This window comes from Mesoplodon mirus (genome assembly GCF_964341445.2).
Source record: "Mesoplodon mirus genome assembly, contig: HAP1_SCAFFOLD_934, whole genome shotgun sequence".
NCBI lineage: Eukaryota > Metazoa > Chordata > Mammalia > Artiodactyla > Ziphiidae > Mesoplodon > Mesoplodon mirus.
In genome coordinates this window covers 167,052-179,707 of record NW_028295111.1, presented here as the reverse complement: position 1 = coordinate 179,707, position 12,656 = coordinate 167,052, and the positions used below count along the sequence as shown (strand labels likewise).

General features: G+C 40.7%; 1 pseudogene across 1 annotated transcript; it reads left to right on the top strand.

The window, feature by feature from the left end:
• The first annotated feature begins 895 nt into the window (after positions 1-895).
• On the top strand, positions 896-2,041 carry LOC309797738 (RING finger protein 11-like; annotated as a pseudogene). Its single transcript has 2 exons — positions 896-1,647; positions 1,862-2,041. The product of its transcript is annotated as an RING finger protein 11-like (transcript).
• The last annotated feature ends 10,615 nt before the right edge of the window (positions 2,042-12,656 follow it).

Here is a 12,656-nt window from a genome sequence, read left to right as displayed (position 1 = left end):
AACAACCATAAACTGGTACAGTGTAGCAACATCCACAGAAAGCATAAAGGCATAAACTCTTTGATGCAGAATCCCATTCTGAGTGAAGTTAACTGAGACAAGCATATATATTCATAGGTGTTCACACAGGAATGTTCATTACTTTGATGTTTTATAATATCAAAAACTTCTGACTTTTATGTGTTCATCAGTAAGCAAAGGAACAATGCAGCCTTAAAAACAAATAAACAAATGGGACCTAATGAAACTTAAAAGCTTTTGCACAGCAAAGGAAACTATAAAAAAGATGAAAAGACAACCCTCAGAATGGGAAAAAATATTTGCAAACGAATCAACAGAAAAAGTATTAATGTCCAAAATATATAAATAGGTCATGCAGCTCACTATTAAAAAAACAAACAACCCAATCAAAAAATGGGTAGAAGGCCTAAATAGACATTTCTCCAAAGAAGACATACAGATGGCCAAGAGGCACATGAAAAGCTGCTCAACATCACTAATTATTAAACAAATGCAAATCAAAACTACAATGAAGTATCACCTCACACCGGTTAGAATGTGCATCACCAGAAAATCTACAAACAACAAATGCTGGAGAGGGTGTGAAGAAAGGGAACCCTCTTGCACTGCTGGTGGGAATGTAAACTGATACAGTCACTATGGAGAACAGTATGGAGGTTCCTTAAAAACTAAAAATAGAATTACCATATGACCCAGCAATCCCACTACTGGGCATATACCCAGAGACAACCATAATTCAAAAAGACATATGCACCCCAATGTTCAATGCAGCATTATTCACAATAGCTAGGTCATGGAAGCAACCTAAGGTCATGGAAGCAACCTTTCATCAACAGATGAAAGGACAAAGAAGATGTGGTATGTATATACAATGGAATATTACTCAGAGATAAAAAAGAATGAAATTGGGTCATTTGTAGAGACATGGATGGACCTAGAGACTGTCATACGGAGTGAAGTAAGTCAGAAAGAGAAAAACAAATATTGTATATTAATGCATATATGTGGAATCTAGAAAAATGGTACAGATGAACCGGTTTGCAAGGCAGAAATAGAGACACAGATGTAGAGAACAAACGTATGGACACCAAGGGGGGAAAGCGGGTCAGGGTGGGGGTCGCTGGTGGTGAGATGAATTGGAAGATTGGGATTGACATATATATACTAATATGTATAAAACAGATAACTAATAAGAACATGCTGTATAAAAAATAAATTTGAAAAATTCAAAAATAAATAAAAATAATAAATAAATTAGTTAATTAAAATTTAAAAAAAAGAATGAGGTTGGAAGACTGTCAAAACAGTACACAGATCGCACACTCAAGCCCCAGAAGATGGGGAAGTGGCTTAAGTCTCCCACTTCGGATGACATCTCCCTGCGTCACAAGTCTCAGTCCGACTGGGCTGGCTTTGGCAAAGGGACGGAGCTGGATCAGGAGCCACTGCTGCCATATCTGGATCAAGTTGCAGTTTTGGTCTATCATCCAACACCTAGCCAGACTCGCCTAGCAGCTCAGCTGAGAGGAACAAAATAGGATAACTCAAAGTATAGGCCTCACACAGCATCAGCCTAAAGGTGTTTATGACCCTGGAAGAAATGGATCAGAAAAAAGGATCCGGGGGACTTCCCTGGTGGTGCACTGGCTAAAGACTCCGCATTCCCAATGCAGGGGACCCGGGTTCATTCCCTGGTCATGGAACTAGATCCCACACGCATGACACAACTAAGAGTTTGCATGCCACAACTAAGGAGCCCAGCGGCTGCAACTAAGACCCGGCGCAACCAAAAAAAATCAATCAATAAAATAAAACAAATATTAAATATAAGATCTGGGAGTGTGTGATCTGTATGATGGACTTTGCTTATGAGAACCCGGTTTGATTTCTGCTGTGTATGCAGATCACCTGGGCTGTACAGATGACTGGCTGATGAGATCCTTCACGTGCCCCTCCTGCATGGAGACAGTTGATGCAGCACTGCTTTTGTCCTACGAGACTAACTGAGCCAGTGTCTCTCACCTGACTTCAACAGAACCATCATTTTTGGTGGTTTTGATCTTTTGTCATTGAGCTCAAAGAGCCGGGGATTAAGAATTAAGATCATGCATGAAAGTTTCCTAAAAATTCCTGAACGGCTGCAGATGTTGGGGAAAATTACATGATAGTTTAGAAATTTAGGGGGAAAAATAGGATGCTATTTTTATGTAAAGCCTTCACCCAGGGTTTAAAAATATAATTGTATTTAGATCTTGTTATTGCTCCAGTACATAGGATTTGTGTAAAGTGTTACAGCACCTATATATCTTTCAATTGTGTGTCGAAGATTAAGATAAAGATAGTGGTTGTTTTTCCTACATGAGATAACTTTCTGCTTCCCCCTACCCAAATTCTTTCCTGAAGTTGCTGGCATTAGGGTCAAGGTTTTATTTAAAGTTACATTTTATAACACTGGCACACAAAAAAAGTAGTTTTAAGCTTGTTTGCATCATTCTTTTTCTTTAGAATAAACATAGAGCATTTATTTTTTACTTTATAGGAACTCCACAAGTTAAGGTCCTATTGTTCTTTTGCTGTGATTGTTGTTACTATTGATGTTGCTGTTTTCTGTCTTTGCTGGTTCTTTCTAATCTACTATTTGTTGTTATTGGCATACGATCATCTCAGGGTCACAAGATGGCTGCTGTAAAACCAAGTATATTCTAACAAAACAAGGAGGAAGCAGAAAAAGAGTCCAAATGGTCATTTTCCTAATGCATATTTATCTTTTTTCAGAGAAAAATATCATTCTCATAAGCACAATAACAGCCTTCCCCTAATTACTCATTTGCCAAAAGAGATTGATATGACCATCCATAAGACAATTTATGGCAAAGAGGGATATGATAATGATTGCCTCAGCCTAACAAGGATTTATCCACTAAAGCTGAATGCTTCACTCCTCAAAGAAATCAACACTTTTCTACATACAAATCACAAGTGTCTTGAAGGGTTCTTCATAAGTGCATTATTGAAAAATTTAGTATGTCATAAGCACTTAAGGATTTGACATTCAACTGTAGTAGTTTCCATGTTGGTTAATTTTCTTACAAGTCCCATGGTGAGTTTGAGAAAAACTGAAAGAATTAGAGTATCAGGTTCTATTAAATTCTTACATGTATCTTGCTTAAGTTTTTGTTCATTAATTTATATCCAACTACATAAAGCAAATTTGGAGGAAAAAATAATAAATAAATAAATAAATAAATAAATAAATAAGATTGAGGTCTCCAAATATTTTCATAGGAAGATGTCCACCATATATTAAATTATAAACCAGAATGTCTAAATACTATACTATTAAATCACATGTACAATCAGTTCTGTATATCCAACGGTTCCATATCCTGCAGATATGGAAGGCCGACAATACTAAACCATTTTCCATACGGGACTTGAGCATCCGAGGATTTTGGTATCCATGAGGAGTCCTAAAACCAATCCCCTGCAGATACCAAGGGACCATTGTATATGCTTATATCTGGATTTTTTTATGTCTCAAAAAATATGTGCTAAATTATTACTGGTCGTAAACTCTGAGTAGGGTGCAAAATTGCCTTCCACTTCATACATTTCTCTGACTGCATTTTTTGCATTCAGCTTACATTAACTTACATTACTACTGTAAACAGAACAATTTAAACATGGTCTGCCTCTTGGGGTTGGCAACTCACCTGCAGATGTGGTAGCCAGTCCTGTTTAAACCATGGGTACAGTGGACACCAATAAGTCTGTCTATAAAACAGGGAATATGGAATTAAGTAAGTGAAGTAGATACACTAAAAACAAGTTATACAATTTTCTGAAGAGTAGCCATTATTAGTTACCACAACACAACCACTATCCTGAAAAGGAAAATCTCTGAAGAAAAGTGTGTTTTTGCAGGAACGTACTATAAAGAATTAACTACTATAAAGTCAAAATTCATTGTCTCTGGGAAATTTTGCATAGCCTCCAATCAGATGCAATAGTGTGGAATGGAGAATGTCCATCAGGAACTGATTTGACTAAAGAAAAAGGGAGTGGAAAAAAAAAACAGGCTATCAGAAGAATAGAATTTGTTTTTGAGTGAAAGAATGGAATGCCTTCACTTTTAATGATCAATATTAAAAGGACAAACAGTTTCTGAAGGGCTCTTGGGGTCCCAAAGCACTTCCATTCCTTCTCTCATTCACTGTTCCTCACACGTCACGGGTCTATGTGCCTGTGCAGTTCTCGGGTAAGTAGCACCGTGCTTATTTCACAATGAAAAAGTAAGGCTTGAGATGTAAGCCCAAGCTGCACAGCAGGCAAACAGAAAAAAGACTAGAATCGAGTCTCAGATTTTTCCAACTATGCCACAGTATTTCGTGGTCCAGCACTTAAAAAAATTATATGAGAAATTAAATAAAAAACCAACAACATGTAGTTGATCTCTGCAAAAGGTATGTCTGTGACTAGGTGGTGTCTGGCATTCGTCATCTCCTGCCTGGATTACTACCACCCTACAATTCTAACAATCTCTTCTATTTCAACTGATCCTCCACATGGAAGATGTTACCTTCCTAAAATAGAAACTTGGCTGGATTGCTCTGTTGCTTAAATATCTTCACTTAGCACAGAATAAAGCCCAAGTTTTTAGCACAGCATTGAGAAATCTTTATAAACAAATATCAGTCTGTCTCTCCAACTGAATGATAAGTTCAAACTATGACTTACAAGGACCTACATCCTCCACCACCCTCCTTTCCCCTGCCAGCCTCCCTGATCCCATTCTCTATTGCCCTTCCCTCACTCACTTTCCCCTGTCCAGACACACTGGCCTCCTCACTATTCCTCAAACATGCCAAGTACATTTGTGCCTCAGGGACTTTGCACCTACTATTACTTCTGCTTCAGAACACACCCTCCCAACCCATCTCCACTCTTCCAGATATCCAATGGCTTTTTTCTTACTTCAAGGCTCTGCTCAATCAACATCATAATAGAGGGGACTTCCCTGATCACCTACCACATTCCCTCACCTCTTCATCTTGTTTTGTTACTCTCCAAAGCATTTACCACCACTTGACACTCCATATATTTACTTATTTATTCATCTCTCTCCTGCACTAGAATGTAAAGTACGTAAGGGCAAGAACTTTGTTCTGTTCCTACCGCCTCGAACAGTGCCTTCAACTTAGAAGGTGTTATATAAATATTTGCTGAAAAGGAATGTATGAATTCCTTGCTCATTCACACTACCCTTTAGTCACACAAGAGGCTGCCCTTCCAGAGCACAAGTTTAAGCCCTGTGCCTTTGGTATCTGTTCCCAATACCTGGGCTGTCCTTTCCTCATTCTGGCAAAATCCTCTTCCACAAAGCTGAGTTGGGTAAGGTTTAGGGTTAGGGTTAGGGATAGGGTTAGGGTTAGGGTTAGAAAACGGGTAAGGTTTAGGGTACAGGTGAGGGTACGAAAACGTGTTAGGGTTAGGGTATTTGTTAGGGCACTGGTTAGTGTTCGTGTACGGGTTAGGATTAGGGTATGGGTTAGGGTAAGGGTTAGGGTTAGGGTTAGCGTTAGGTTTAGGGTTAGGGTCAGGTTTAGCGAACGGGTAAGGTTTAGGGTACAGGTGAGGGTACGAAAATGTGTTAGGGTTAGGGTACATGTTAGGGCATGGGTTAGTGTTAGTGTACGGGTTAGGATTAGGGTTAGGGTTAGGGTAAGGGTTAGGGTTAGGGTTAGGGTTAGGTTTAGGGTTAGGGTTAGGGTTAGTGAATGGGTAACATTTAGGGTACAGGTGAGGGTACGAAAACGTGTTAGGGTAAGGGTTCATGTTAGGGCACAGGTTAGTGTTCATTAGGGATTAGGGTATGGGTTAGGATTAGGGTATGTGTTAGGGTAAGGGTTAGGGTTAGGGTTAGGGTTAGGTTAAGGGTTTTCGTTAGGTTTAGGGTTAGGGTTAGGGTTAGGGAACGGGTACGGTTTAGGGTACAGCTTACGCTATGACAATGGGTTTGGGTAAGGGTACATGTTAGGGTATGTGTTAGTGTTAGTGTATGGGTTAGGATTATTAGTAAAGCAGCTGGAATGGCAAACACGAACAGCAGAAGTGGAAAAACGAGGTGCGCTTTAGAATCTTTTCCCAATCACACGGTGTACCATACTCTGGTTTACCCATGCATGTTTTAGGTGTAGGAACATTCCCTTAAACCTGGAGAGTTGGGACCCATGGAACGGATATCATGCAGTATTGCTTTAAAGGGTCTGCATTTGCTCTCCCAACCTCACCAATCCTCTAAGCCCCAAGTGTCCAGCCTTATGTCTCATCCAGCTCTGGGTGTAGACGTGGTCAATCCAGGTTGCATCACAGCCCCTGAATGAATTTTGTAAGAATTTCTCACTCTTTCGCTGTCTTTGTGTTTTGTTTTTGAAATTTACTTTTATAATCGAGTTTAGCTGGTTTTCACTGCTGTGTTTATGCTGCTCTACATACACTTGATACCCTTACGGAGACATATAAATACATAGGTTTTAAGATTCTTACTAGTCAAATATATTCCTCTTCAGTGAATAGGGGGTGTTGTGTCCAGTTCATTGAGCATGGATTAGGTCTTGTCTATTACATATTTGGTATATGGAATGGTATCTGTGTTAATTTCAAACTCTGGTTTTACGCATCACCCCACGTCACCTTTCCACTTAAGCAGGCATAAGTATGTTTTCTAAATGTGTAACTCTGTTCTCTTTTTAAATTCAGTTCATGTGTAGCCATGTTTACATTCCCTCTATAAGTGATATCTTATGATAAGTTTCTTTTTCTGTGTGACTTATTTCACTTAGAATCATCGTACCTAAATCCACTCATTATGCTGCTACTGGCCTTATGACATTGATTTTATGGCTGAGTGACATTCCATCGTATATAAGTACCACAACTTCTTTATCCATTTTTCTTTTCTGGGATATTTAAAGTGTACTGAAGCTGAGGTTCTTGTAAACAGAGCAGCCCTAAACTTTGTGGTGGCCGTGTCTTGTGCATTTTTAGTTTTCCCAATATATACGCCCATGAGTGGAAGTGTGCTATGCTCTGTAGCTCTGTTTTAGAAAGCAACATACAGTTCTCCAGAGTGGCTGTTGGCAATTTACATCCTGCCCTTCAGTGTAACAAGGCTCCCTCTTCTCCATGGCCTGTCCTGCAGTTGTGGTTTTTACACTACTTTCGGATGGCCCTTTTGACTGGAGGGAAGTGACACTTCTATGTAGTGGGGATTAGCATTTCCTGATTGCTTGGTTGGCCAAAAAGGGCATATGCGTTTTTTCCAGAATATATTCAGGAAAAAATGCATACGCCCTTTTTGGCCAAGTGCAACATTGTCGAAGTTCTCCTGCTTTTCATGTGCTTTAAAGGCAACTCCAATCTACCTCTCGAAATCTGTTTCCTGCAATTCTGCCTTGCTTTCAAATCCTCTTCATTGCCTTACCTTAATATATTTTTGGATGATAGTTGTCCTTTATAACTCTGCAGGTTTGTGAATTGCTGTGCCCCTGATCTCCATTTTTCAACTCGTTTTTGTGTGAGCTGGCTGCAAAACCACAGGATTGCTTCAGGACCTATTCTGGTTCTGGGGCGGCAGGCTGAGCCTTTGGGACATTCTTCTTCCTGACGGGAAATTAGAGTGACATGTGCCCGTACAAACACCTACATCTAGTCTCTCATTGGTTCCCCCTCTTCCCTTTCACCCTCCACACAATTTGCAATCTGTGTGAAACAGGAGGTTAAAGGCGTTGACTCTCCAAGTGGGGAGATTGATAGTAAGGCGGCTATAATGGGGAACACAAGCACCAGGAGAGGAAAAATGAGGTTTGTTTTAGAAACCTTTCCCGATCACACAGTGCCCATCCTCTGGGTTTCCCATGCATGTTTTAGCTGTAGTAAGATTCCCTTAAACCTGGAGAGTTGGGACCCATGGAATGGGTGGCACGCATTATGACTTTAAAGGCTCTGCCTTTGCTCACCCAAACTCACCAATCCTCTCAGCCCCAAGTGTCCACCCTTATGTCTCATCCAGCTGTGGGTGTAGATGGGGACAATCCAGGTTGCATCAGAGACCCTGAATGAATTATGTAAGAATTTCTCTCTCTTTCGCTGTTTTTGTGTTTTGTTTTTGAAATTCATTTTTATAAAGGTGTTGAGCTGATTTTCACTGCCGTGTTTATGCCACTCTAGACACACTTGATTCCCTTATGGAGACATATCAATACATATGTTTTAAGATTCTTACTAGTCAAATATACTCCTCTGCGGTGAATAGGGGGTGTTGAGTCCAGTTCACTGAGCAAGAAGTAGGTCATGTCTATTATATATTTGGTTTATGGAATGGTATCTGTGCTAATTTAAAACTCTGGTTTTATGCATCACCCTACCTCACCTTTCCCCTTAAGAAGGCATAAGTGTGTTTTCTAAATGTGTGACTCTGTTCTGCTTTGTAATTCAGTTCATGTGTAGCCATGTGTACATTTCCTCTCTGAGTGATATCTTATGATAAGTTTCTTTTTCTGTGTGACTTATTTCACTTAGAATCATCGTACCTAAATCCACCCATTATGCTGCTACTGGCCATATGACATTGATTTCATGGCTGGGTGATAGTCCATTGTACATAAGTAGCCCAATTTCTTTATACATTTTCCCTTTCCTGGGATATTTAAGGTGTTCCGAAGTCGAGGTTCTTGTAAACAGAGCAGCCCTAAACTTTGGGGTGGCTGTGTCTTGTTGATTTTTAGTTTCCCAAGATATACGGCCCTGAGTGGAAGTGCCCTAGGCTCTGTAATTCTGTTTTTTAGATGTTTTAGGAAACACCATACACTTATGCAGAGTGGCTGTTGATAATTCACATCCCGCCCATCAGCCTAACAAAGTTCACTATTCTCCATGGCCTGTCCTGCCTTTCTGGTTTTTACACTTTTATCGGATAGCCCTTTTGAACGTTGGGAAGTGAAACTTCTTTGTAGTGCGGATTTGCATGGCCCGCTTGCTTGGTTGGCCCAAAACAGCATATGCGATTTTTCCTGAATATATTCAGGAAAAAACGCATATGCCCTTTTTGGCTAACTGCATCATTTTCGAAGTTCTGACACTTTTCATGTGCTTTAAAGGCGACTCTAATCTACCTCTTGAAACCTTTTTCTTGCAATTCTGCCTTGTTTCATATCCTCTTCGTTACCTTACCTCAATATATTTTTGGACGTTAGTTATCACTTATAACTCTGCAGGTTTGTGAATTGCACTGCCCCTGAACTCCATTTTTCAACTCGCTTTTTTTGTGAGCTGGCTGCAAAACCGCAGGATTGCTTCAGGCCCTATTCTGGTTCCAGGGAGGCAGGCTGAGCCTTTGGTTAATTCTTCTTGCTGATGGGAAATTATAGTGACATGTGCTTGTCGAAACTCCTACAGCTAGTCTCTCATTGGTTGCCCCTCTTCCCGTTCATCCTCCACACAAATTGCAAACTGTGTGAAACAGGAGGTTAAAGGTGCTGTTTCTCCACGTGGGGAGATTGTTAGTAACGTGGCTGGAATGGCGAACCCGAGCACCAGGAGATCAAAAATGAGGTACATTTTAGACACCTTTCCTGATCACACGGTGTACAGTCCTCTGGGTTTCCCATGCATGTTGTCGCTGTAGGAAGATTTCCTTGAACCTGCAGATTTGAGACCCATGGAATGGGTACCAGGCAGTATTACTTTAAAAGGTCTGCATTTCCTCACCAATATCTCTTAGCGTGAATTGTTTCCAGCCTTATATCTCATCCTGCTGTGGGTCTAGATGTGTTCAATCCATGTTGCATCATAGCCCTTGAATAAAAGTTGTAAGAATTCTTCTCTGTCTCACTGTCTTTTATTTTTTTAAATTTATTATTATATTGGTTACAGCTGATTTTCAAATCTCTGTTTTTTGCTGCTGTACATCCACTTGATTCACGCACTGAGAGACATCAATAAATTCTTTTTCAGATTCTTACCAGTCGTATATGTTATTTTCCAGTGAGTTGAGTGTGCTGAGTGCAGTTCTTTGAGGTACCGTGTAGGCCTTGTCAATTATCAATTTGGTACTTGGAACGGTATCTTTGCTAATTTCAACCTCCTGGATAATGCCTCATCCCTCCCGACCTTTCCTCTTTAGCAGCCTTATGTGTGCTTTCTACATATTTGACTATGTTTCTGTTTTGTAATTTGTTTCATGTGTAGACATTTTTGATTCCACCTTTAAGTGACATCTCATGATATGTGTCTTTTTCTTTCTGACTTATGTCACTTAGAATGATCGTATGTAACTCCTCTGGAGTTGTTGCAACTGGCCTTATTTCATTGATTTCCAGCTGAGTAATATTCCACTCTACATAAGTACCACATCTCTTTTATCCATTTTATCCTTCCAGGGACGTTTAGGTTATATCCAAGTCGAGGCTCTTTTTAACAGAGAGGTGGTAAACGTTGGGGTGCCTGTGTCCTGTCGATTTTTGTTTTTCCCAAGATATACGCCCATGAGTGCAAGTGCCCTATGCTCTGTAGCTCATTTTTTAGATGTTTTAGTAAACACAATGCACTTCTCCAGAGTGGCCATTGGCAATTTATATTTCTACTATCGGCCTCACAGGGCTCCCTTTTCTCCTCGCCCTGTCCTGCATTTCTGGTGTTTACACTTTATGAGGATGGCTCTTCTCACTGATGTGAAGTGACACATTTTGTAGTATTGATTTCCAGTGCCCACCTCTTTGGTTGGCTAAAAAGGGTGTATGCCCTTTTCTTGAATCTATTCAGAAAAAACGCTTACACCCTCTTTGGCCAGCTGCATCGTTGGTGATGTTCAACTCCTTTTCTTGTGCTTTAATGGTGAGTCCTTTCTACCTCTTCAAATCCATTCCCTGCCATTCTCCCTTGCTTACAAGTCCTTTTTGGTGACTTACCTCGAGACATTTGTCGACGATAGATATTTTCAACTCTGCAGTTTCGTGAATTTTAGTGCCCCTGAGTTCCATTTTTCAACTAGTGTTTTTGGAAACTGGCCACAAAACAGTGGGATTTCCTCAAGCCCTATTCTGTCTCCATGGGCAATCCTAGCCTTTGGTGAATTCGTCTTCCTGATTGGAAATTAGTGACATGTGCCTGTCTGAACACCTAGGACTTGTGTCTCATTGTTTCTCATCCTTCCGCTTCATCCTCTGGACAAATTCCAAACTGTGCGCAACAGGATGTTGATGGTGCTGACATCCCCAAGTGGGCAGATTGTTAGGAAAGATGCTGGAGGGGTGTACCTGAGCACCAGGAGATGAGGAGATGAGGTGTCTTTTCCAAACTCTTCCCGATCAAACGGTGTACCATCCTCTGCGTGTGACAGGCATGTTTTAGCAGTAGGAAGGGTCCCGTGCATGTAAGGAGAACACCAGGGATTTTTCCAAATCAGTGCCTCCCAGAACCCCAAACTGGGGAATTTTTAAGCTACGGCTACATGTATGTTCATTAAGGGCCTTGGGAAGTAGGCAGAGTCCGAACTTTAGATGATTGAAGTCTTCAGGGTCAGAAGCGCTCACCATCGGCTTCCCTTAGGTTACATTTTATCTGTCGTTGATAGATGATGTCGATAAAAAAATATCTATTCTTTTTCAGATTATTTCCCCTTATAGGTTATTGCAAAATATTCAGTGTAGTTCCCTGTGCTATACAGTAGTTCCTTGTTGATGATCTATTTTATACATAGCAGTGTTTATGTGTTAATACCAAACTGTTAATTTATCCCTCCTCCCACCTTTCCCCTTTGGTAATAATAAATTATAAGATTTTATACTTCTCAGAAATGGAGGAGCTGAAAGAGAGGTATCATTTTCAATGGAAAAGCATTCAAAACAAGATTGAAGCTTCAGCCAGGATTATTAGATGTACATCCTTGGACAGAAGTCACTTCATTTTTCTAATGTTGACCTGACAAATAAGACAAACGTCTTCACTGAACTTGCTTATATTAAAGTGATGGAAATAACAAATGAAAGTCTTAGAAACATCTTATTTTACTGGAGCCTTATACACTGCTTTATGTTAATTACAGTTTGGCTCACACATCTGTTCATTGAAGTTACAATGTTCTCAATTTCTGTTACTGATCCTCCAGAGTGGGCCCCAACAAGGGTCCCCCTGCCCAGTGTCATTGGAGCCAACAGATCGAGACTGAGTTTGGCTCAGAAGCAAAGGAGTCTTTATATTTTGATCAGAGAATGGAGAGGTGAGAGCGTGTGCTCCCCCACGGGCTGTGGGCTGGGCTGCTGTGTAGGGATCCTGGCAGCGTCAGCAGGAGGGAGGGGACGGAGCTCTTGAGGGCCAGGTTGGCTGGAGCTCAGGCTCTATGTCATGGAGTCTGCATTGGGCCCCGCGAGCTGAGGTGTTGACCCAGCCATTCTGCACTAGGAAATCGGGTCTGAAGTGCCGGGTGTGGGACATCTGCATGCGGAATCCTAGGAGCAAGTGAAATTAGACAAAGCACAAAGGAAAAAAGGTTAGACATTATTTTATTGCCCAGATTCTATTTTTATCTCTCAGGAATGTTTAATGGGCTTTGCCGGTGACAAACACCTCCTCTGCCT